General features: G+C 38.6%; 1 protein-coding gene and 2 pseudogenes across 9 annotated transcripts in view; 2 read left to right on the top strand and 1 right to left on the bottom strand.

Annotated features, from left to right (window-relative positions):
* Nucleotides 1-25,244, top strand: part of GPHN (gephyrin) — a 749,523-nt gene that overhangs the window by 297,460 nt on the left and 426,819 nt on the right. The gene's annotated exons all lie outside the window — the stretch shown is intronic.
* On the top strand, nt 19,780-19,878 carry LOC140521784 (U6 spliceosomal RNA; annotated as a pseudogene).
* On the bottom strand, nt 21,887-22,471 carry LOC140517908 (PRELI domain containing protein 3B pseudogene; annotated as a pseudogene).

The raw sequence follows: 25,244 nt of genomic DNA, 5'->3' as shown, positions 1-25,244 counted from the left end.
TTTTCTTTCCCATTTACCTTTTTATACTTTTTCAGCTTTGTATTTGAAGACCAAATTTTCTTTTCACTTCTGGTCTTTTCATTAGGAATGATCAAAAGTCCGTTATTTCATTGAATATTCTTCTTTTCCTCTGAACAGTTATGCTTAGTTTTGCTGGGTAGGTGATTCTTGGTTGTAATCCAAGATCCTTTGGCTTCTGGAATATATTCCAAACCTCAGAGCCTTTAATGTAGAAACTGCTAAGTCCTGTGTAATGTTTTTTTTCTTTTTTCTTTATTTAATTTTATAATTAATTTGTTGTCAGTTTTCAACAGTCACTTCCATAAATTTTAAATTTTTCTCTCCCTCCTTCCCCATGATGGGATGCAATCTTACATGGATTCTACACATACATTGTTGTTAAACACATAGACCTGTGTAATCTTGATTGTGGCTCCTTGATATTTGAATTGTTGACTGTGAGTCCTTGATATTTGAATTTTTTCTTTCTGGTTGCTTGCTGTATTTTTGCCTTGACCTGACAGTAGTGTAATTTGGCTACAATATTCCTTAGAGTTTTCATTTTAGGATCTTTTAGGGGGTGATCGGTGGATTCTCTAAGTGACTATTTTACCCTCTGATTCTAGGACCTTAGGGCAGTTCTCCTTGATGATTTCTTGAAAGATGATGTCCAAGCTTTTTTTTTTTTTAATCGTGGTTTTCAGGTAGTCCAATAATTCTTTTTTTTTTTTTTTTTTTGGTGCCTTTTTTTTTTTTTTATTTAGCTTTTAACATTCATTTTCACAAAATTTTGGGTTACAAATTTTTCCCCTTTTCTCCCCTCCCCCCCAAACGCCAAGCATTCTAATTGCCCCTATGACCAATCTGCTCTCTCTTCTATCATCCCTCTCTGCCCTTGTCTCTGTCTTCTCTTTTGTCCTGTAGGGCCAGATAGCTTTCTATACCCCTTTACCTGTATTTCTTATTTCCTAGTGGTAAGAACATTACAGTTGATCCTAACACTTTGAGTTCCAACTTCTTTAGCTCCCTCCCTCTCCACCCCTTCCCTTTGGAAGGCAAGCAATTCAATATAGGCCAAATCTGTGTAGTTTTGCAAATGACTTCCATAATAGTTGTGTTGTATAGGACTAACTATATTTCCCTCCATCCTATCCTGTCCCCCATTACTTCTATTCTCTTTTGATCCTATCCCTCCCCATGAGTGTTGACCTCAAATTGTACTCTCCTCCCCATGCCCTCCCTTCTATCATCCCCCCCCACTCTGCTTATCCCCTTATCCTCCACTTTCCTGTATTGTAAGATAGGTTTTCATACCAAGATGAGTAGGCATTTTATTCTTTCCTTTAGTGGAATGTGATGAGAGTAGACTTCATGTTTTTCTCTCACCTCCCCTCTTTATCCCTCCACTAATGAGTCTTTTGCTTGCCTCTTTTATGAGAGATAATTTGCCCCATTCAATTCTCCCTTTCTCCTCCCAATATCTTTCTCTCTCACTGCTTGATTTCATTTTTTTTTAAGATATGATCCCATCCTCTTCAATTCACTCTGTGCACTCTGTCTCTATGTGTGTGTGCGTGTGTGCATGTGTGTGTGTGTAATCCTACCCAGTACCCAGATACTGAAATGTTTCAAGAGTTACAAATATTGTCTTTCCATGTAGGAATGTAAACAGTTCAACTTTAGTAAGTCCTTTATGACTTCTCTTTGCTGTTCACCTTTTCATGGTTCTCTTCATTCTTGTGTTTGGAAGTCAAATTTTCTTTTCAGCTCTGGTCTTTTCATCAAGAATGCTTGAAAATCCTCTATTTCATTGAAAGACCAATTTTTCCCCTGAAGTATTATACTCAGTTTTGCTGGGTAGGTGATTCTTGGTTTTAGTCCTAGTTCCTTTGACTTCTGGAATATCCTATTCCATGCCCTTCGATCCCTTAATGTAGAAGCTGCTAGATCTTGTGTTATCCTGATTGTATTTCCACAATACTTGAATTGTTTCTTTCTAGCTGCTTGCAATATTTTCTCTTTCACCTGGGAGTTCTGGAATTTGGCCACAATGTTCCTAGGAGTTTCTCTTTTTGGATCTCTTTCAGGCGGTGTTCTGTGGATTCCTTGAATACTTATTTTGCCCTTTGGTTCTAGAATCTCAGGGCAGTTTTCCTTGATAATTTCATGAAAGATGATGTCTAGGCTCTTTTTCTGATCATGGCTTTCAGGTAGTCCCATAATTTTTAAATTGTCTCTCCTGGCTCTATTTTCCAGGTCAGTTGTTTTTCCAATGAGATATTTCACATTATCTTCCATTTTTTCATTCTTTTGGTTTTGTTTTGTGATTTCTTGGTTTCTCATAAAGTCATTAGCCTCCATCTGTTCCATTCTAATTTTGAAAGAACTATTTTCTTCAGTGAGCTTTTGAATCTCCTTTTCCATTTGGCTAATTCTGCTTTTGAAAGCATTCTTCTCCTCATTGGCTTTTTGAACCTCTTTTGCCAATTGAGTTAGGCTAGTTTTCAAGGTGTTATTTTCTTCAACATTTTTTTGGGTCTCCTTTAGCAGGGAGCTGATTTGCTGTTCATGCTTTGACTTCATGTCTCTCATTTCTCTTCCCAGCTTTTCCTCCACCTCTCTAACTTGATTTTCAAAATTCTTTTTGAGCTCTTCCATGGCCTGTGCCCATTGAGTGGGCTGGGACACAGAAGCCTTGATTTCTGTGTCTTTGCCTGATGGTAAGCATTGTTCTTCCTCATCAGAAAGGAAGGGAGGAAATGCCTGTTCACCAAGAAAGTAACCTTCTATAGTCTTATTTCTTTTCCCTTTTCTGGGCATTTTCCCAGCCAGTGACTTGACCTCTGAATATTTTCCTCACACCCACCTCACCTCCTGATCCTCCCAGCCAGTGTTTGGGGTCTGAGATTCAAATGCTGCTTCCAGCCTCAGGGCTTTGGGCGGGGGCAGGGCTGCTATTCAGTGTGAGATTAAATTCAGATGCTCAGGTGAGGGCAGGGCTGCCTCTCAGGCTCAGTTCCCTCAGGGAGTTTATGCACAGACCTTCAACAATGGATCCAGGCTCCTGCCTGCTTGGAGAGCCCTGGTCTGCCGCTGCCCCTCAGCTTCTGTCTCCCGAGGGGGCCCGAGCCACGGGGGCACCCCACTCCCCCCTCGACCCGCCAAAGGGACTCTCTCACAGACCCCCGTCACCTGTGGGTGGAGGTACCCGTGCGGCCACTGGAGATCCCGTCCCTGAAGCCCGCTCGGATCCGCTCCCCTCGGTGCCGTGGCCACAGCAGGGCTGTACTCAGCTCCCAGTCCCGGCGCCCAGTCCTCAGCACGAAGGACCTTTTACGAGAGGTTTGCAGGTCTCTCCGGAACAGAAATCTCCCTCGCTCCAATGTTCTGTGGCCTCTGGGTGCAGAACTCGCCGTGAGTTACTTCTTTGTAGTTGTTCTATGGGTTGTGGGTTCGGAGCTATGTGTATGTGCGTCTTTCTACTACGCCATCTAGTCCAATAATTCTTAAAATATCTCTCCTGCATCTATTTTCCAGGTCAGTTGTTTTTTTTCTGGTGAGGTTTTACATTTTCTCCTATTTTTTTTTTCATTCTTTTGATTTTGTTTGACTGATTCTTGATGTCTCCTAGAGTCATTAGCTTCCACATGCCCAGTTCAAACTTTTAAGGAATTACTTTCTTCAGAGAGCTTTTGTACCTTCTTTTTCATTTGGCCAATTCTACTTTTTAAGGAATTGTTTTCTCAGTAGATTTTTTTTTTTTTCCCCAATTTGGTCAATTCTATTTTTTTCAGGAGTGGTTTTCTTGTCAATTTTGTGCTTTCTTTTCCAAGGCTCTTTTTTCAAGATTCTCTTGCATATCTTTCTTTTCTTTTCTCAATTTTTCTTTTATTTGTCTTATTTGATTTTTTAAATCCTTTTTGAGCTCTTCTAAGAAAAGACTTGAGACCAATTCACGTTCCTCTTTGAAGCTATGCATGTAGGCATTTTAATATTGTTGTTCTTTTCTGAGTTTGTTTTGATCTTCCCTGTTGTCCTAATAGCTTTCCTTGGTCAAGGATCCTTTTTTGTTTGTTTTTTGCTCATTTTCAGCCTATTTTGTGACTTTCAAAGTTGAGTTCTGCTCTTGGGATACAGGAAACTCTTTCCCAAGTTTCTTGTGCTGGGGGCCAGGGGCCTGGTCACTAACTTTTTGCACTAGGGTCTCCAGTACAGGCAGTTTGCCTACTATGTTGGGGCTAAAAGCCTCACAGTTGACTTACTGAGCCAGGACCATGGGGCCTTCTATGCTGGGTCTAAAAGACCCCCACTGACTTACCCAGACACCACTTGTGCTGAGCTGCACTCTCCTTTCACCCAAGTGAGACAGATCTTTCCTGAAGTCCTTCTGAGTTATCGCAGGTTGGAAAATTCTTTAACCCTGTCTTTTTGTGGCTTCCTTTTCCCAAAAATTCATTTAGAAGCTTGATTTAACTCCCTTGGTTTGCGGGAAACTGGGGAAAGCTCAGGCAACTTCCTGGCCTTTCTCCACCATCTTGGCTCAATCTTGAACCTAAAAAGAGCATCTTCTTTAACCTAAGACTTTATATTATTACTGGGATAATCATACCAGGCTAGAGATCTATTACGAGAGATAAAGAGTAAAATATAGAGACAACAGAAGATAGATTAGAATCAGAAGCATGAGTTGGTATTAAAGGATCAATAGGACTGGGTAAAGGGATATAGTTTAAAGTCAACCAGAAATTTCAGGTGCTAGGAGAATAATGTTTAAATTTAGCCAAGAGGTTATGGAGATTTGCCACACTCTTAATCTAGCTGATATTTATGTTTTTGTGCCCTGTCTTCCAGCTTCCTCTAAATAAGCCTCAGCTGAGTACTTTTCTCATCATAAAGATCTCGAGTAATAAATACATACATACATATATATGTATACACATATATATTCAACTTAGGTATCCAAATACTAATTATAAAATGTTCCATTTACTCTTTAAAATAAGGAAAATAACTAGAAATAAATCTATAATATTTAAGAAAGTATTCCAGCCTGTGATTTGATTCATTCATTGTCTTTTCGATTTTAGTTGGGCAATTCTATAATTTGTCTCCCTTGGTGACTTTAATTTTAAGCAGCATCTAAAGACAGCTTTATGTCCTTCATGGTTTTTAGTTCAGGGCAGATGTAAAAGTTTTATTGAAATTGTTAAAAGAGTTCAACAGTTTAAAAATACAGCCCTTTTTTTCTCCAAGAAATAGTTAAGGAATAGTTGAGTTAGTATAAGGAAAGGTAGAGAAAAAGCATCATTGTTTATGGTAGTTATATTTAAACAGATTTTTTTCTTTAACAGTTGAATTTAAAAAGATACTGTGCTTTAATGGTTTAAGAGCCCATGATTTATTCAGTATTGGTACATCCTCTACTGATACATAGCTTGCAACCTTTCTACCCTTTAGTGGGTGATATTCATGAATTGTTCTCCCCTCCCTTCCAAAAAAAGTCACTACTTTATGTCCAACCTGTAGGTGATTATATCCAAATTTATTCAGGCTAATTTTCAGATGTCATGTGTACATACAATCCAACTCTGGGGCTGTACTTGAAACTCTTTCAGATTTGTTACATTTGTAAACATTTACAATCCACTGCTATAGATTTTGGCGTGAAAGGTTAATCTCCAATCCAAGATAAAGCAGTGAAAGAAAATATATTGCACAAAATGCTTGGAATTGTCTTTAATGACTCTTATTTTTCCTTGGATTTGGTGGTACTTACCTAGAATGATTTTTTTTTCCTTTACTAAACTCATAATCCTATAAGCTTTTACTCTTCCAAGTATCCTTTACAAAAAATCACTTAGCTAAATGGCTTGATTTCAAAATAATAATATAATGACCTTTCAAACCTCAAATAATCTGAAACTCAGCAATGCAAAGATAAATGTAAGGGTGGGTTTCACCCCAATGAAACTGAAAAAGGCAAAATGAACACTTGAATTGAAACAATCAAAGAAATAAAGTCCTACAACTTCATCCACCTTATCTTCTATAAACAAGCCCTTAATCAATTTCAAAGGTTCATAGAGCTTTTGCTATGGAAGAAAGGCAAATGACACTATACAGGAAACATCTTATAATTTGCGGGGGGAGGGGAGTCACACCACTTCAACAGTGTATAAAAATAGCTGTCAATACATCTGTGAGTCTAGTCTAGTTCAACCAGTTCAGCTGTGGAGAACCTTAATTCAGAGAAAATAGCTCTTGAGCTAGAAACTCTTACCATCTTTCCTTACCATCTCACGAAAAAGCATCTGGCTAAAGCAAAGAGCTTTATTGAGGGCAAGCAGATTGTCACCTAATGAGGAAAAGGCTATCCCCAAGAGTAAGGAGAAATGAACCAAGAAGAATCATGGAAAAATAGGGATAGACAAATACAAAAAGATAGTCAACTGAAAGAAAAAGCAGCTTCAAAAAGTAACTCCTGAAGTAAGAGAATGCTAGCTATGGACTCAATACAGGACGTTACTCATTTGCTGTATGCATTCTCTATACATTTGCTTTGCTACCACTATACTGAAAACCAACTCTTCACCTGTACTTTGTATTTGTAGTATTCTAAAGGGTATTTTTTTGTTTTTGTTTTTGTTTTTTTTTGCTCTTTTGTTTTTAAAGAAGGTAAGGATTTGGAGAGAAGGGGTAGTGATAATGATTTTTTTTTAAAAAAGAAAGTGAAAAAGGTCCCTTGAAGCATTTTAAAAACATACAAAAAATACTTTAGAAGGAAAAGCAGATAAACAGGACACTAGAAAATAATGAATTGAATTTATTATACAATATTCCAAAAGTGTTAGTTATTTCTTAAGTTATTAGTATTGGGCTTTATTTTTCTTTTTTAAAGCCAGTGGTATAGAATAGAAATTCACATATAATCCTCCTTTTGTTTTTTGTTTTCTGTGTGGAAATACTAATTTTTCTTTGGGGTATTAAATTCAGGTTTTAAAAATAAATAAATGATGGAAATGTAAAGGAAGGGAAGGCTTTCAGATGCTCAATAGACATTCCAGATGGACATTAATAGCTCAATTGTATATGAAGAGGTCATTAAGACACAATTTGCCTCAAAGGTTCAGACTTTTTTCCTCCTTAGTCACCCATTTCCATAAAGTCCACAAAAGTATATAGGAAACTAAGTGCCTTAATTGGGACTGATTGCCCTAAAAAGTTAGGTGAGGTGTCTTAAGGAGAGAAGAAGCCTTTGAAACTAAAAAAAATTGCCAGAACTAGACTAGCTATATTTCTTCTACCTCCTGCTTAGAGATGGCAAACAACCTCAGAACTAGAACTCAGAGGAAGTCAATGAGAAAAGATCTTTGTCAATCCTAAGCTAAGGGTCATTGATCTTACTCAAAGAATACTGCAACACTCCAGCTGAAAAAGTATTCTAACAGTTCAACTGAAGAGAGCATGGTCCCATCTAGTCACAACGGTGGCTAAAGGTCAGAAAAGACTACTGTTGTTTATTGAAGATTGAGCACAAGGAGTACAACAAGTCTCCCTTTCCATCAAGGATGCCCTTGAAAAGGGCCTTCCAGCCAAGTAGCCTACCCAGCTCAGCATTGCAATAGCATAAGGGCAGCTAGGTGGTACAGTGGATAGAGCACCAGTGCAGGAGTCGGAAGGACCTGAGTTCAAATCTCACCTGAGACACTTGACACTCACTGGCTGTGTGACCTTGGGCAAGTCACTTAACCCCAATTGCCTCATCATGGGTCATCTCCAGTCATCCTGATGAATAACTGGTCACTGGATTCAGATGCCTCTGGAGGAGAAGTGAGGCTGGTGACCTGCACAGCCCTCCGTCACTCAAAACAAAGTCAAGTGCAAGTCATGTCATTATTTCTCTGATGGCATGGTCTTTGGCAACGAAGAACGAACACACAGATGCAATAGCATACCAACCTGCCTGTGATTATCTTGGAGTAACTGTTTACTGGCACATGTCAACCTGAAAGTTTGGTTAAGAAAAAGCAAACAGGCTAAACACATACAATTTATTCCCTTAAAACTAGCGGTTACATGATCACAGAGCCAGAAAAACTTCTGACTGCCTGATGGAAGAATGACCAGGCTTAAATACACTTTACCATGAGAAAGGAATTTTCTTAGCTGAATAAGTAAATTTAGTGAGACAAGACAATTACCAAAGTAGTGTCAGTTGGTATGATTCCAGTATGTGTGGATTTCCTCTGTATAGCATATGTTTCTGTGATACAAGATAAGGAAAAATCCCACCACTCTGGTTGCAGGCATCCTGTCATTAACAGGTCTTTGAAATTGCTGACACAGGAAAGGGCATTTTTAGAGCAAAGCAAAGCAGGCTGATTGATTGGTTCAGGCTTGGGCCTTTATTAAAGTCCAAAATTTATATTAAGTGATTATCATAGAGTAGCCTACCCAGCTTGCTCCAGCAGTCATTGTTCAGTGAAAGTGTATCCTGCCTGGGCTTATCTAGCAACAGCAGAATTCTACTTGGCCCAGTATTGCAGCTTCTGAGGCTAATCCTGAGCTAGAACAACTAAACAACTTGCTTGATCCAGCCCAGCCCCAGCAGCACGTTAAGTCATTCACCTGAGAAAGCATGATTTGTAAGATTAAAATTCATTAAGGTTAAAATCCATTCATATCCCCATTCCGCAGCTGTGTGACCCTGGAGAAATGGCTTTACCTATGTTTGCTTCAGCTTCCTTATCTGTAAAATGACATAATAATACTCCTACCTCCCTAGGTGGTTGTGAAGATCAAAGGTTGTAAAGTGTTAGTGATAATTGTTATCATGTTTCAAATCCTAAATATTTCTAACCTAACCCTCAGTTGTGACAAAGAAAAAAAATGAAGGAAAAATATCTGATACCGTTGTTGAAGAGAGAGATGGGAAAGCTGGTTCAAAATGTAAATGAATTCACTTAGACCTTCTGTGTAGCCATTGGGAGCTTTATTGATGCAAAAGCAGCAGGCCTGAGATTTAGTAAGCAGCTAAACAAAGTCAGTGATACAGAAAAAAGACTAGACTTATATAAGATGATTTTAGGGTTTCCTTGTGGGGATTAGAGATGAGTCTAGCAAGTCTAGAGGCGAGTCTAGCAAGATAAAGAAGTCTGGCAAGATAAAGTCACAGGGGGAGAACTACGAATGTCAGAAGATAAGGAAATCTTATTCCCCAGGATGAGGGATGGGGACAGGGAATCTTATGGTCCAGAATAAGGAGAGGTTGGGGTAAGGGGAGACTTTAGGGCACCAAGGGCTTCACAAAATCAATCAATTGTTGTTTTAATTCTTAGGACACTGTTTCTATCCACATCACTGTGATCTCTTCAGTTGGTGTATATAATATTTTGTCTTAGTTGTCCCAGATCTATCTACTGTGAGCAAGATGTTTCCTTATTTGTTCTCCATAACCTTCATGGTTTTTTTCTTTTCATAAAGTACTTTGTTTTAATCAGCCAAGATTCAGCTTTGAAACCTCCAACCCCAACACACAAGCGCAAGCATGCGCACACACATTGAAAACAGGAGAAAAACAGAAGCTATTGCAAACATGGTTAAAATAAATTTCCATGTTTGTCATGTCCAAAAAAAAATTTTTTCGCATTCTGAGTCTTTCACCTTTCTATCAGGAGGTGGGTAGCATGTTTCTTCATCAGTCCTCTGGAATCCTAATCATTACTTTAGTAAGAGTTCAAAACAATAATATTCCATCACTTTTATAAATACTTGATATGTATGCCCTAAGTGACCTCATTGTTTCTAATCTGGCTTGTCTTTCTGGTAACACTTAGTGATTAATCAGTCTGTGGAGAAAGGAGGCAGCTAGTCTGCATAGTACTTTGATCCCCTTCACCTGCCTTTTTATATTACCTGCTAGCCGGCAGGTAGCTGGCCATCCTCCTTAACTCTAATTTCATTTCCCTAATATACATCAATAGAAAAGAAGCTGATGAGTGTCTGTCAGGATTGTCTTGTTTATATTACAAAAAGTTGTCTCTAAAAGTAATCTCCATCTTGAATTTTGGGCTACCCCTTTTTGACCAGTCCACCAACACATTTCTGTCTGAGTGTTTTTAATTTTCTCATCCTGAGTTTTGCCTCTTTAATCAGTGTGAAGGTTCAAACATAGAATTTTCCTTTTAACAAAGCCATAGTTTATTCATGTGTTCTGCAATTTATAGACCCTCTCTTAGAGGCCCATTCTTTGCCATCTCAAAAAATAAATAAAAGCTATAAACATTTTTGTATATCCTTAGAGTTTGTTTTCCTTAGAACTAATGCCTCACCTTAATCTATCTTCTCTCTAATTCCCCATACCCTTCTCCCCTTTCCCTTCTTTTTTCCTGTTAAGTGAAATGGATTTTTGTGCCCAATTCTTTGTGTGTGTATGTGTACATATACATTCTTTTGACTAGTTTAAATGAGAATATAAGATTTGTCAGCCATTCTCCCCTCCCCCATTTGTATAAATATCTATTTGTACATCCTGATATGAGGTTATTTTCCCTAACCTTCTTTTCTATCCAGTGTATTCCTCTTCCCCTCTTTCCATTTTTTTCTTAAGATCATCAAGACATAGCAGAACTAATCCTAGGCCTTATCGAAATAGATTCTTTCTGTGAACCCTAATGGTGATAAGATTCAGCAGGGATACACACATCATTTCCCCATATTTGAATGTAAGCAGTTTATCTTTGTTTATTCCTTTCTTCATTGTTCATTTATCTTTAACTTTTATGCTCTTCACTCCTATGTTTCAATGTCAGAGTTTTGCTGCAGTTCTGATCTTTTCATCAAGAATGCTTAAAAGTTTTCTATTTCATTAGAGATCAGTTTTTTCTCTTATAGCATTATACTCAGTTTTATTTGGTAAATTATTCTCAGCTGTAAGCCCATTTCCTTTGTCTTCTCAAATACCATTTTCCAACTTCTTTGCACCTTTATAGTGGTAACTGCTAAAACTTCTGTGTTCCTGACTGTAGGTCCTTGGTATTTGAATTCCTTCTTTTTGACTGCTTCCAGTATATTTTCGAGTTCAAAACTCTAGATTTGGGCTGTGATGTTTTGGGGAGTTTTCCTTTGGAGGTTTTAGGAGGTGACTGATCAGTTCTTTCTATTTCCACTATGTCTACTGTTTATAAGAGATCTGGGCAGTTTTCTTCTAAGATTTTGTGAAATAGGATGTCTAGGCTCTTTTTTTGGTCATGGCATTCAGATAGTCCAATGATTCTTAAAATTTTTTTCTTGATCTGTTTTCTAGGTTAATTGTTTTTGCAGTGGGATATTTTACATTTTGTTCTATGTTTTTCAATCTCTTAACTTTCTTTTAATATTTCTTGTTACCTCATGGAGTCATTGACTTCTGCTTTATCCATTCTAATTTTCATAAGATTTGTTGCTTGGGCAGGTTTTGTATGTCTTGTGCCAGCCTGTTCATTTCCTTTTCAATTCTTTCTTTTTAGCTCTCATTTCTTTTCCAACCTTTTCCTCAGCATTCTCTTTTTATTTATAAAAATATTTTTTAACTCTTATTTAAAAAAAAACAACACAACCCTCTTCCTTTATCTCTTCCAGCAATTCTGACTGAATTTTTGTCCAAGCTGTGTTTTTTCCTGAGGCATTATTTGTAGATGTTCTGGGGTCATTCTGTTATGCATTTGTGTCTTCAGCATCTCTGCCACCATAATTACTCACTAGGGTGTGGTCCTTTTTTTTTTAATTTCCCCAGTTTTCAAGCCTAATTCCTGACTTTATTCTTGATGTTAGGGCTAGCCTCTGCTACATTTCTGAAAACAAGGTCTGAGCTGGTTCTCCTGCTTCTTTCTTTGGGTAGTGAGTTTTCTGCCATGCTTTCCATGCTCCCAAAGGGCAAAGTGTAATTACTACCCCCCTGGTCTGAGATCTAATAGTTCCTGACCTAGTTTTGAGTCTGTGCAAGTGCAGAATTTTGCTAAACTCCACCCCTATCCACCAGCTGGAAAGCTCCGTTGGTTCAAGCTGATGGCATAATTGTAGGCTTCCTTTTCGTCCAGTTTTTACTGCCTTTGTTATTCCTCTGCAGCCTGGGCTAAATTTCTGGTTAAAATCCTACTTTGTGCCTGAGGTGTTGCAACTGCTGGCTTCTAAACTTATTCTTTCTCAGTATACTATCCAGGGCCCCCCTACATGTGGAAAGACTCCCTTCTCAATCTGTCCTGGATCTGCAACCCAGGACTGGATAATAAACAACAAAGCTGCCACTTGGTCCTTGTCCCCATCAAAATACTCCAGTGTGGGGCTAAGAATGCCTTAGTGTGGGTCTGGGATCTCCTTTTATGCTAATGTGCAGGCTCACTCTGGGCACTGGTGTACTCCATATAACTTCTATCCCAACCCTGTCCTTCATATCTACAGAACTCTTGACAAAGATACTCATCTTTCCTTCTGCAGTGCATTTAGGCAAAAAGAGGTTAACTGACTTGCCAAGGATCACATAGCTAGTAAGTATCTGAGGCTGGATTTGAACTCAGATCTTTGTGGCTCTAGGCCTAGTCTTCTATACACTGAGCCATCTATCTGGTAATATTAAACCCCTTCATTCCTACTTTTTCTCATTATTTCTGAGATTCTAGATTTTTTTTTTTCCAAATGAATTTTGCTGTTATTTTGTCTAAGTCTAAGAAGTATCTCCTTGGTAATTTAAACAGTACAGGAGTAAGTATTATCATAAGCCCAACAGAGGAGCTCTATCCTCTTGAGTCCTGTTTGCTGTATATGGAAGCCACTACGAAGCAATTACCAGTGGGGTAAACCTTAATTCCCTAAGTCACTCAAATCTTAGGGATAGTTTTCATGCCTTTTAAGGAAAAAAAAACTTGCAAAGGGAGAGGAGGAGGGAAGGAACCTAGGAAATGGCTTCTACAACATAAATATGTTACAACTGTTACCTATTTTATCAAGAGGATTTTTGATAGTTTATCCCATTTAATAATATCCCATTTTTATAGAGTTGAAGTGAGTCAGAGTGGAAAGTGTCCTCAGTGAAAAGACACTCAGGTGCTATGAAAAGAGCACTGAATTTGGGCTTTAACTCCATATTCTTACTCTAATACGCATACCCATTATGGCTGAAGACAGGTCACATTGGCTTATATCTCTGGGCCTCGGTTTCCTTATCTATAGAATGGATATAATGAAAGTATATACCTCTGATGGTTGTTTTAAAGATCAAATGAGATGATATTTGAAAAGCTTTTTGTAAATCTTAAAGTGCTACGTAAATGCCAGGTAGTTATTATTATCATCATCGTTGTTATTGTCATCCTAGATGAACATCTCATTTCATTCCAATTTTAGTCCTAAACTACCAGGGGACTAGTCTGAGTCAGTCCCAGCCCATGAGAATTTATATGATTATCAATCACATTATTTTTTGTTCATACCTTATGAGATCTGTCACTGTTCATCTCTCTCTATTCATTCTCAGAACTGTAAAACCAAGAAGGATCATAGTGCCAAGTCAATAATTTGTCTTACTTATGGTAGATAGAGGAACAAGTGTATTTTGATACACCGTTTTGAATGAGTGGATCCTTGTTTTTCTGACCTTATACTCTTCTCACTATACTGCTACATGTAAATTACATCATTGATCTTTGCAGTTCAAATCTAAGCTATATAAAGATATGGGAAAGGTGAAGAGACTAGTACTAATAGCTAACATATAGTGCCCCCTCTGTGCCAGCCACTGTACTACACTTTGCAAATATTATCTCATTTCATCCTCATAGGTAGGACTTTTATCCCTATTTTACAGTTGAGAAAAAGTAAGGCAAATAGAGTCTAAGTGACCTGCCCAAGGTCATACAGAGCCAGTAAGTTATCTGAGGATAAATTTGAACTCAAGCCTTTCTGAGCCAGGCCCAGTATTCTATCCACTGTGCCACCTATCTACCTGAAGAGGATGACTAGGATCAACTCACATATTATCCATAACTTAGAGGATTCTTAGTAGGAGTTAAAGGCAGAGTCTCCCTGATGTAACTGATGTAATGCTGCTCCTAGAGATGGGTCCATGCTTTTAATACAAATCTTTCTCTGTGAAGTAGATAAGAAGACTAGACAGGACAGGGTCTCTGGCAGGGAAGTATAAACAAGAACAAGATGGTTTCATCTCAGTCCAGTTTCCAAACTTGACTTGCCCATGTATTTCTTTTGATGCTACCCTTATTCATTCAGGCACCTAGTTTTATAACCTTGGAGTTTTCTTTGGTTCTTCAGTCCCTCTCATCCCCTATATCAAGTCAGTTTCCAGTCCTTCCTTCAAAACAAATGTCACATCTTGCCCTTTCTTTTCATTGTCTAGTGAAAACCCACATCATCTCTTACCTGGAAGAGGTCTTCCTGTCTCCAAATCATAGTTTCACTGCTAGCGACTTATATTTCTGTCTGATCATAATACTCTTGTGATAAGATGCTGTATTCGTTTTGCTAAAATCTTATTTAAAATTTTTGCATCTATATTCATTAGGGAAATTGGTCTATAGTTTCTTTCTCTGTTTTGTCTCTTCCTGGTTTGGGTATCAAAACCATATTTGTATCATAGAAAGAATTTGGGAGGACTCCTTCTTCCCCAATTTTCAAAAATAGTCTATATAGTATTGGAATTAACTGTTCTTTAAATGTTTGATAGAATTCACTTGTGAATCCATCTGGCCCTGGAGATTTTTTCCTAGGGAGTTCATTGATGGCTTGTTCAATTTCTTTTTCTAAGATGGGGTTGTTTAAGTATTCAACTTCCTCTTCTGTTAATCTGGGCAATTTGTATTTTTTAAAATACTCATCCATCTCATTTAGATTATCGAATTTGTGGGCATAAAGTTGGCCAAAGTAGTTTCTAATTATTGTTTTAATTTCCTCCTCACTGGAGGTGAGTTCACCCCTTTCATTTTTAATATTAGTAATTTGATTTTCTTCTTTTTTTTAATCAGATTGACCAAAGGTTTATCAATTTTATTAGTTTTTTCATAAAACCAACTATTGGTTTTATTTATTAATTCAATAGTTTTCTTAATTTCAATTTTATTAATCTCTCCTTTGGTTTTCAGTATTTCTAGTTTGGTATTTACTTGGGGATTTTCAATTTGTTCTTTTTCTAGCTTTTTCAACTGCAAGCCCAAGTCATTGATCTCCTCTTTCTCTATTTTATTTATGTAAGCATTCAAAGATATAAAACTTCCCCTAAAAACTGCTTTTGAAGTATCCCATAAGATTTGGTATGTTGTCTCATTATTGTCATTCTCTTGAATGAAATTGTTGATTGTTTCTATGATTTCTTCTTTAACCCAACCCTTCTTTAGGATTAGATTATTTAGTTTCCAATTGATTTTTGGTTTATCTTTCCATGGCCTTTTATTACATGTAATTTTTAATGCGTTATGATCTGAGAAGGACGCATTGATTATCTCTACCTTTCTGCACTGGATTGTGAGATTTTTATGTCTTAGTACATGGTCAATTTTTGTAAATGTTCCATGTACCGCTGAGAAAAAGGTATATTCCTTTCTATTCCCATTCAGTTTTCTCCAAAGATCTATCATATCTACCTTATCCAGAGTTTTATTTACCTCCTTAACCTCTTTCTTGTTTATTTTGAGGTTAGATTTATCAAGTTCAGAGAGGGGGAGGTTGAGGTCCCCCACTAGTATAGTTTTGCTGTCAATTTCTTCCTTCAACTCCCCCAGCCTCTCCTCTAAGAATCTGGATGCTATACCACTTGGAGCATACATGTTTAGTAATGAAATTGCTTCATTGTCTATGGTGCCTTTTAGCAGGATATAGTTTCCATCCTTATCCCTTTTGATTAGATCTATTTCTGCTTTTGCTTTGTCTGAGATTAGGATTGCTACTCCTGCCTTTCTTACACGAGCTGAAGCACAATATATTCTGCTCCATCCTTTGACCTTTATCCTATGTGTATCCCCCTGTTTCAGATGTGTTTCTTGTAAGCAGCATATTGTTGGATTATGGCTTTTAATCCATTCTGCTATCCGTCTCCGTTTTATGGGAGAATTCATTCCATTCACATTCACAGTTATGATTACAATCTGTGTATTTCCCTCCATCCTCTTTCCCACCATTTGTGCTTTTAGCTCTCCCATCTCCTTTCCCCTCCTCAATAGTATTCACTTTTCACCCCCTCCTCCTGCAGCCTTCCCCTCCTACTTTTAGCCCCCCTCCCTTTTACTCCCCTTTACTCTTATTGCTTCTTCCCTCCCTTTTAGCCTCCCTCCCCTTTCTTCCCCCTTCCCCTCCTACTACCTATAGAGCTAGTTAGGATTATCTACTTAAGATTATTGTTCCCTCCTTTAAACAAATCAGATGAGAGTACCTCTCAAACGATGCTCATCTCCCTCCCTTCCTTCCCTCTACTATAGTTTTGTACTTCTTCCTGTGATGTAATTTGCCATTTTCTGCTTCCTCCTTTTCACACCTCCTATTACAATCCCTTCTCATACTTAAATCATATTTTTGACATGACATCATTTACTTTACACCTGTTCCCTCTATGTATATCCCTTTTATCATAATAGCTGCACAGTTCTCAAGATTAACAGGTATCATCTTCCCTTATAGGGAGGTAAACAGTTTGCCCTAATTGAGTAACAAGTTTTTGTTTTTGTTTTTTCCCCCCTGTTTACCTTTTTATGATTCTCTTGAGACCTGCATTTGAAGATCGAATTGCCTATTGAGTTCTGGCGTTTTGGTCAGGAAGCTCTGGAAGTCCCTTATTTCATTGAATGACTTTCTCCTTGCCTGAAATGTTATGCTGAACTTTGCTGGGTAGTTGATCCTTGGTTCAAGTCCCAACTCCTTTGCCTTACGGAATATTGGGTTCCAATTCTTTCGATCTTTTAATGTAGAGACTGCAAGGTCCTGTGTGATCCTGACTGTATGTCCTTGATATTTGAATTGTTTCTTTCTGGCTGCTTGTAGCATTTTCTCCTTCACTTGATAGCTCTGGAATTTGGCAACGATATTTCTTGGGGTTTTGAGTTTGGGATCCCTTTCAGGAGGGGAACGGTGGGATTCTTTCGATGACTATTTTGCCCTCTGAATCTAGCACTTCTGGGCAGTTTTCCTTGATGATTTCCTGGAAGATATTGTCCAGACTCTTTTCTTCATCATGGGTTTCTGGCAGGCCAATAATTCTTAAATTTTCTCTCCTGGATCTATTTTCCAGGTCAGTTGTTTTTCCAATTAAATATTTTACATTTTCTTCTATCTTTTCATTCTTTAGATTCTGTTTGACTGATTCTTACTGCCTCATTGAGTCATTAGTTTCTACTTGCCCAATTCTAATCTTTATCATATTGTTTTCTTCAGTTAACTTTTGCATCTCCTTTTCCATCTGACCACTTTTTCCCTTTAAGGAGCTATTTTCTCCAGTTAATTTTTGTACTTCCTTTTCCATTCGACCAATTTTCCCAGTTAGATTTTGGGTTTCCTTTTCCATTTGAACAATTTTCCCAATTAGGTTTTGGGTTTCCTTTTCCATTTGATTAACTCTTCCTTTTAGGGAATTATTTTCTCCAGTTAATTTTTGAACTTCCTTTTCCATTTGTTCAATTTTCCTTTTCAAAGTGATGTTCTCATCAGTGAATTCCTTTTTTATAATTTTAAAATCATTGGCCAGTTTTTCTTCTATTTCCTTCTTCAGCTGTTCCAGGATTGCTGCTTGTGCTTGTGAGAAGTTCATAGTCCCTTCTGAAGTTTCAGATGGAAGTACAGTCTCAGCTCTGACCTCTTTGGTGTTTGTGTTTTGGTCCTTATCCCCATAGAAAGATTCTATGGTTTTTTCACCCTTCGTCTGCCTTTTCCTGTTCATTATGTTGACTGAGTGTTGTAGCTTCTGATTCTTTCAGTCAGAAGCTGCAGAACTTTGTGTTGAGCTGATGTGTGAAAAAGCTAAAAGCAGGTTTTTGTTTTTTGTTTCCCAGATCAACCTTGGGGTTAGCTTGTTAAGTGTGTGGGAGGAGTGGTCTGGTCACAGGAGATCTCTTCAGCTGAAATGAGGCAAAGGCAAGCTCAGGGGATGGTGATCCCAGCTTCCCTGTTGTCTTCCCTTTTCCCGTGGAGGGCTGAGGCACGCCTAGATGCTAATGTGTGTTCCCACCCCTCCTGGGGCTCCTCTCCTGGCACTGAGGCTTGCCTGGGTCCTAGTGTGAGTTTTCTCCACCCTGGGTCCTCTGTCCTTCCGGTTCGCCTCCGCCACAGTAGGAGGAATCCCCCTTAGGTATTTTCCTAGCCTCAGGTGTTATGAGACTATTTGCCCCTTCTGCTGTTCCCGCTGATCCAGGATTTTTCTGGGGAAATATTTTATGGTTCTTTCACAGTCATCGGGGGGGTGGAGAGAGCATTTACTGATCACTCCGCCATCCTGGCTCCCAGAAGTTCAAGTAGGTGACTTACCGAAGTTTAATCTTCAGGCTGAAGGTCTCAGGAGCTGCTGCGCTGATGTCTAGTGCTCAGCGGCTCTCACCGGCTTAGTTCAGCTTGTCTCTAGCTCAGCTGGTTCCGCCCACCGCTCTCAGGCTTCTCGGGTCCCTTCCGCTCCGCTGCGCTGACTGCGCTGCGGTGGGGGCTCACCCCCGCGGAACAGATCCTTCCCTTGGACCTTCCAGTCTAACCTGGGCTCCGAATCCATCACAGTCTGTCTCCCATTGGATTCTGCACCTCCAAAATTTGGTCAGATTCTCCTTTCAGAGGTATCCAAAGGAGTTTGTCCAGGAGCTTAGGTGAGTCGTTGCTCTCACTCTGCCATCTTGGCTCCGCCTTGCGACTTATATTTCTGAAGCATGAGTCTAACCAGGTCACTGTGCTCTACATTGAGAAGCCTCAAAACTTCCCTTTGCTTCCATGATATAGTACAGACTTCTGTTTTTAGTACTTAAATTTCTTCACAACTTTGACCTTCCTGTTGTTCGGCCTAGAGGCCGATGGGCTACCCGAGTCTTCTTACTTTTCGCAGGTCTTCGGTGGCCAGCCGGATAAACGTATGGAGAGAAGAGACTTTCCAGAGTCAAACAAGGGTTAGGCTTTATTCAGGGTCTTAGTTACGTGTCCATATGCAGGGCGAATTCATCCCCAGGAGAAAGGAACCCTCATCCTCCCAAGGAGCAAGGATCATACAGCAAGAGGATGGGCGTGGAACAGGGAGGGATACCCAGAGGGGACCCCGCAGCAAGAAGAGAGCCCCTCCAGGCTTTTCTGTCCCTACTTAAGCTCTCCCAGCCGTGTAGTTTGCACGTGAATACCGTGTATGCTCTCAGCCCCTAGCTAATTAACAACAGGTGTGCTCAGACCACGGACCAATCTCAAGGGTGGGATGCTCTCCCCAGCAAGTTTCCACTGAGAAGAGGTGGAAAGCTCATGTTTCCCGCCTCAATTCCCAGCTGTTCTCTGGAGGGCCTCTTGAGAACTCTGAGGTTTAGAAGCCCTCACTTTTACCTGCCCAAAACCGTTCACGTGAAAACTGAGCTTACACCCCAACATCCTATCTTTCAAGTTTCTTTGCAAATTGCTCCACTACACTCTATGGATTAGCCATACTGCTTTACCTGCTCTTCCTTACACATGATGGCTGGACCCCTGCACACCTCCATTATTCCCCACAAATCCTCAAGCTAGAATATTCTGCTTCCTCACCTCTGCATCTTAGAATCCCTGGTTTTCTTCAAGGTTGAGCTCAGATGATTTCTTTGGTAGCAGAGATACTAAAATTTCAATAATACAGAGATTAGTATGGCCCTTGCTCAAGGATGACATGCAAATTCATGAGTGTTCCATATTTTTAAAAGAGAAATAATTTAAGAATTATGGGGCTTCCTGAAAGCCATGATCAAAGAAAGAGTCTAGACATCAAATTTTAAGAAACTATGAAGGAAAACTCCCTTGATATACTAGAACTAGAGGGTAAAATAAAGGGTGATATCATAAGTAAATTAGAAGAGCATGGAAAATTTTACTTGTCATCTCTATAAATAAGAGAAGAATTTTTGAACAAAATAAGACAGAGGATCACATAATGTAAAATGGGCAGTTTTGATTTCATGAAATTAAAAAGGTTTTGCAAAAATAAGAAGGAAAGCAGGAAAAAAATTTTTTTTTACAATTTCTCTGATAAAGGCCTCATTTCTCAAATATATAGTGAACTGAGCCAAATTTCTAAAAATAATAGCCTCAGTTGATAAATGGTCAAAGGATATGAACAGGCAGTTTTCAGAAGAAGAAATCAAATCTGTCAATAGTCACGTGAACAAATGCTCCAAATTATTATTAATTAGGGAAATGCAAATTAAAACAACTCTCAGGTATGACCTCACACATATTTGATTTCCTATCATGATAGGAAAGGAAAATGATAAATACTGGAGGGGATATGGGAAAAGAGGTACACTAATGTGTACTGTTGGTGGAGTTATAAAATGACCCAACCATTCTGGAGAACAATTTGAAACAATGCCCAAAGGGCTATAGAACTGTGTATTCTCTTTGGCCAAGCAATGCTGCTAGTAGCTCTGTATCCCAGAGAGATCAAAGAAAAGAGAAAAAGGACCTATTTGTACAAAAAATAAGTCTTTTGTGCAAAGAATTGGAAATTGAGCCTTTCAAATGTGGACTAGCTGAATAAGTTGTGGCATATGATTGTGATGAAATGCTATAAGAAATGACAAGCCAGGATAGTTTCAGAAAAGCCTGGGAAGACTTATATGAAGTTATGCGAAGTGAAATGAAGACAAACAGGAGAATATTTTATATAGTAACAACACTATTGTAGCAATGATCAACTGTGAATCATATGTCTCAAGAAGAAAAAAAATGCTATCCACCTCCAGAGAGAGAACTGATGAACTATGAATGAAAATTGAAGCATATTTTTTTCACTTTCTTTTTTTTCCCAACATGGCAGATATAAAATTTGCATAATTTTACATTTGTAGTTGATAAACATATTGCTTGCCTTTTCTATGGGTGGGGGAGGGTTTGGAAGGAGGGAGAAAATTTAGAACTCCACATTTTTTAGGAATAAATGTTAAAAAAATAAATTAATTGAAAAAAGTTTTTAAAAGACTGCGCTCAAATGCCATCTTCTGTAGAAGGCCTTCCTTGTCCATCCCTGCTGTCATTTTATAACTCCGCTTTTTGTGGTTAAACTCTTTGAGAAAGCCATGTATAACTGGTGCCTCAACTTTTCTCTTCCTCTTTCTTCCTTACTCAGCAGTTTGACTTCTGACATCATCATTTGATTGAAATAGCTTTTTCCAAAACTACCAGTGATCTCTTTTTTTAAAATTGGTAGTCATAGCACTTTAATGATAGTATTAACTACAGAAATGTCACCTAAGTACCAGTTCAGAATGCTATTGCTTTTGAAAGCTTTTGTGCTTGCGTTTGGATTTCAAGTAATTTTACTTTCCTGCTTTCCAAAGGAAGTTACTATAACATGAAAACTGCTCAAGCCATCATGCTAGAAAAGGTAGCTCTGCTTCATTTTGGATGCTATAAAATTCAACCTTATGGAGATTCTGTATGTCAGTTTCTGGCCAAGGTATCCATTTGAAATATCCCTAAATCTTCAAATGTTGGAAATTTAACATTGTGTGATATTTTCAGGTAATGTTAATTTCAGTTGATCCAATATGTTTAGAAATGCTATGCCTCCCCTTCTTTTTCCACCAAAAGTTGCAGCTTTTCTCCAGACTAATTGAATATCTATCAAATATACAGACATGCTTCTTAAATACCAAATATGTATAAATATTTAGTTTGGAGAGACCCTGGTGGACCTATTAATGTTTCATATAAGTGGCCATTATCATTTCTCTAAAAATGCTGCTACAGCCATAGGTGTTCTCATGCTTCCTCTTGCTGAAGCAGTCAACACTTCAATCTCAACATTTAATTTGTTAATTACCCACTCCATTGCTTCACGGCCTTTATTACAATAATATTGTACTTTCCATCAGTTCTTCTAGATAATTGGTAAGGCTGACTCCTTCACTATTATTATCACTTCTTGAGTCAAAATGATCTTTCCTGGTTCTTGAGCATGTGGTTTATATATGTCTCTTGTTTACTGAAACCATATTTGTAAATGAAATATTAGTGGACTTAAGCTTTATTGTTTTTCTCTACGAGATCAACTATGTAATGTTCCTGCACATGTATTTTGGTTCTTGCTGTACAATTTTACAAAAGAATGGGTTCGCCACTCTGTGCTAAGAACTCTATAGCTGTGCAGTTTCCCAGTGGGATCTATATGTCTGTCCTACACATCGACTCCAACCACACTTGGATTCATAGGATTTGGGTATTCCTGCATAGCAGCTCCTGTAACTGTTTCCCATGGGTGGTTGAAAACATGCTCTGATGTCCAAATCTTCATGGTGCCAGCAACCAGCAGAATGTTTGGTGTCACTAAGGCACACTAGGGGAAAAGAAATGATGCCACCCCTCTTCCATTTGCTGGCCAAAACACACAAATGCCAAAAGGCTCAGTGACCTCTTAACTGCCACATCTCAATCCTCATCCTGATTTATACTTTTTTGCATCCTTTGATAGTGTCAACTACCCTTTTTCTCATGGGTACTTTTTCCCTAGGGTTTTTTTTTTTAACCATTGTTCTTTTCTAGTTCTCGTCTATTGTTGGCTCACCTCTAAAGCCAATACCCTCTTAGTTCAGGTTCAATGTTGGGACAAAATGAGTTGCTAAACATTTAACAGAGGAGGTTTACTTTGTCCTAACATAGCAAAGATATACAGCAAGGGTACAGTGGCACTTATCTTCAGCTTTGGTAAATACAGCCTCCCTAACTTTCTTACAGAAATCCATCTGATCATTAGGCAAGCGGGTGATGATGATTTTGTGTGGTCATAGAAACTCACCAAGACTGAGAGGCATAAAGCTCACATGGTTTCGTCTTTTTTATTGGCCTTAGGCCTGCAAGATGCATCAGAAGAGCTGGGGCCAATTAGGTTTCTTGGGAAGAGGAAGCTTCACCAGGGAAGTCACTAGGGAAACATGGGCTAAAGGAAGTTGTGTAGGGGTTGTATGTGTGGGGAGAAAGTGATAAGGTAAGAGAAGTTGCATCAAGAAACTGCTGCCTTACCACATCCTTCTACCTGTCTAACTTACTTTTTAGACTGCCCTGTTGAGTCTTTATCCAGTTCCCTACAGTTTACCATGGGTGTCCCTCAAAGCTCTGTTATGGTCACTTTTCTCTTCACCTTTTATACTATATCACTCAATGATTTTACCAACTTCCGTGGATTAAATTATCATCTCACTGCCCGATGATTCTCACACCTAGTTGTTGTTATTCAGTCATTCCATTCATGTTCAGCTCCTCCTAAGCCCTTTTGAATTTTTCTTGGCAAAGATACTGGCGTGATTTGCCATTTCCTTTTTAAGCTCATTTTATAACTGAAGAACTGAGGCAGACGGGGTTATTGACAATACTAGTCACAGCTAGTAAGAGTCTGGGGCTAGATTTGAACCCAGTAGGAAGATGAGTCTTCCTGACTTTGGACCCAGCACTTTATCCACTGCACAACTAGCTGCCCCAAATCTGTTTGTCCAACCCTAAACTCTTTCCAGTCCACTGGTCTCACATCACAACTGACTGTTGGACATCTCAAACTATATATCCGATAGACATCTGAAATTCAGAATGTCCAAAACTGAATTCATATCTTTCCCCCAAACTCTTCTTGTAGCTAATTTCTCTATTACTATTGAAGGTAACATCTTCCCAGTCACCTAAGCTTACAATGTGTCATCCTCACCTCTTCTCTTTCACTTCACCACCACGACCACCCCTTATCCATGGTGTTGTCAAATTCTGTCAGTTGCAATTTCTTAACATCTGTCATACATGCCCTTCTCTCCTTTGATACTACCACCCCCCTGGTACAATCCCTCATCACCTCTAGGCTACACTACTGCAATAGCCTGCTGGCTCATCTCTGACTGAAATATCTCTCTACTCCAGTCCACATTCACTAACTTGTCAAATTTATTTTCCTAAAGTAAAAGTTGCGCGCTCTCTCTCTCTTTCATGCACGCACACGTGCGCACACACACATGCACACACACGCACACGCACACACGCACACACGCACACACCCACTCCATAGCACATCCAGGATCAAATATAACATCCTCTGTTTGGCATTCAAAGCCCTTCATGACCTGGACCTTTCTTACCTTTGCAGCGTTCTTACTCCTTATTCCTGTCCACATAACAGTGGCTTCCCTTGCTGTTTTTTTGCATAAGACAAATCATCTTCTCACTGTACGTGTTAGCTGGCTTTCTCATGTACCTGGAATGTTCTCCTTCCTCATCACTATTTTCTGGTTTTTCTGGCTTTCCTTCAAGCCTCAGCTAATTGTCCCACGTTCTTCAATAATGTACCTTTCCTTTGAGATTATCTCCACTTTATCCCATATTAAACCTAAGAGCTTTCCCTCTTAGAATATCTCCAGTTTATACTGTATATATCTGTATACATGGTTGTTTTTCTCCCTCAGTAACTTGTGAGTTCCTAGAGAGGAGAGACTTAGTTTTATTATTATTTATTCTTGTTTTTATTCCCAGTACTTAGTAGCACTCATAGAGAGTGCTTAATAATTGCTTATTGACTTGACTTGTTAGTTCTGAGAACTGCTAAATATTTAAGTTCATCCACTATTCAACCACATTCTACTGCACTTCTTTTTTTTTCTGTTATTCCAAGTAGGCATTGCTGTTTTTTTTTTCATTTCTAACACTTGGCCATTTGCCTTTTTTCTCAGCTGCAGTACACTTCCTGAAACCTTGCAGTATTTCGTATTTACTCTTCCAAACATGGTCTAACCTTCTAGGATAAGAAGTTGAAGGACAGCTACATGTTTTTACATTTCTGTGTCACTTCATCTAATCTTTTCTCCCCATTATCCCACAATACCGTGTGTACAGAATAATCATACCTGAGAGTAAATGAGAGAAATCTTGATAGTCATTCAGTCTAAGAAGCCTCATCTAAAACAAATATTTCCCTCCCTTTTTACTTTAGCTTTACTTCTTCATTCAGAAAGATAATCTTACTACTATATAATATTGAAAGAGTAATTTTTTCCTCAGGCAGTTCAACCAAAGGAATAATTCTTCACTGCTTT

Source organism: Notamacropus eugenii, chromosome 1, assembly GCF_028372415.1.
Source record: "Notamacropus eugenii isolate mMacEug1 chromosome 1, mMacEug1.pri_v2, whole genome shotgun sequence".
NCBI classification, from domain to species: domain Eukaryota; kingdom Metazoa; phylum Chordata; class Mammalia; order Diprotodontia; family Macropodidae; genus Notamacropus; species Notamacropus eugenii.
The sequence above is the reverse complement of the archived record's forward strand: the minus strand, read 5'-3'. Positions and strand labels throughout refer to the sequence as shown.